Consider the following 774-nt stretch of genomic DNA (forward strand, 5'->3'; position numbering starts at 1 on the left):
GAGCTGGGGGTGGTGCGTGCCAGTAATCCCAACTACTCTGGAAGCTGAAGCAAGAGAATCGCTTGAACCCGGGAGGTGGAGGTTGCAGTTAGCCGAGATCGCGCCATTGCACTCCAGCCTGGTCAACAGAGCAAGGCTCGGTCTCAAAAAAAAAAAAAAAAAGCAAAACTTGAACTAATGGTAGTCAGTGGAACTATATGTACATAGTTCAAACTGGAAAAAGAATAAACAATGTTGGTTGCATCTAGTTTACCGAAACATGAGCTTCTTCTCTTCCTTACCCATTCATTTATCTGTATTATTCTTACTACTACTTGAAATTAAAGATACATGACATTACTAACTTTAGCTTTGTTCAGTGGCAGTATTATAGCCAATGAGGGTTTATCTAAGGCATAATTGTTGCTAATTGAATAATTTGGATAAAGAATAAAAGAACAGAACTATCTATCTATCTGTCTATCATCATCTATCTATCTATGGTCACAAAGTATGTTTATGTTCTGGTGGTGCAAAATACTTTACTTTCTGGAAGTTTCATTCAGTATTTACACTTTGGTTCTTGATTTTTTTCCCTATAAGTTTGATGCTTTGAATATTTTATTTTTTGTCCCCCAAATTATTAAGACTCAATTAAAAGGACCATATTCACACTCACACCAGATCCTTTAAGATTACTTGTATCATTTCTGTGTGTCTCTTTCCTGGTTTCAGTGTGTTGGTCTCACTCCAAAACTTTCCTTCCATTGTTGGAATTGTGTTGCTCAAATTTAG

General features: G+C 36.6%; 1 pseudogene; it reads left to right on the forward strand.

Moving 5' to 3' along the window:
• Nucleotides 1–347: 347 nt before the first annotated feature.
• LOC135277906 (U4 spliceosomal RNA) lies at nucleotides 348–428 on the forward strand (annotated as a pseudogene).
• The last annotated feature ends 346 nt before the right edge of the window (nucleotides 429–774 follow it).

The sequence above is a fragment of the Aotus nancymaae genome, unplaced genomic scaffold (genome assembly GCF_030222135.1).
Source record: "Aotus nancymaae isolate 86718 unplaced genomic scaffold, 86718_ANA_hifiasm-v0.15.2.pri h1tg000033l, whole genome shotgun sequence".
NCBI lineage: Eukaryota > Metazoa > Chordata > Mammalia > Primates > Aotidae > Aotus > Aotus nancymaae.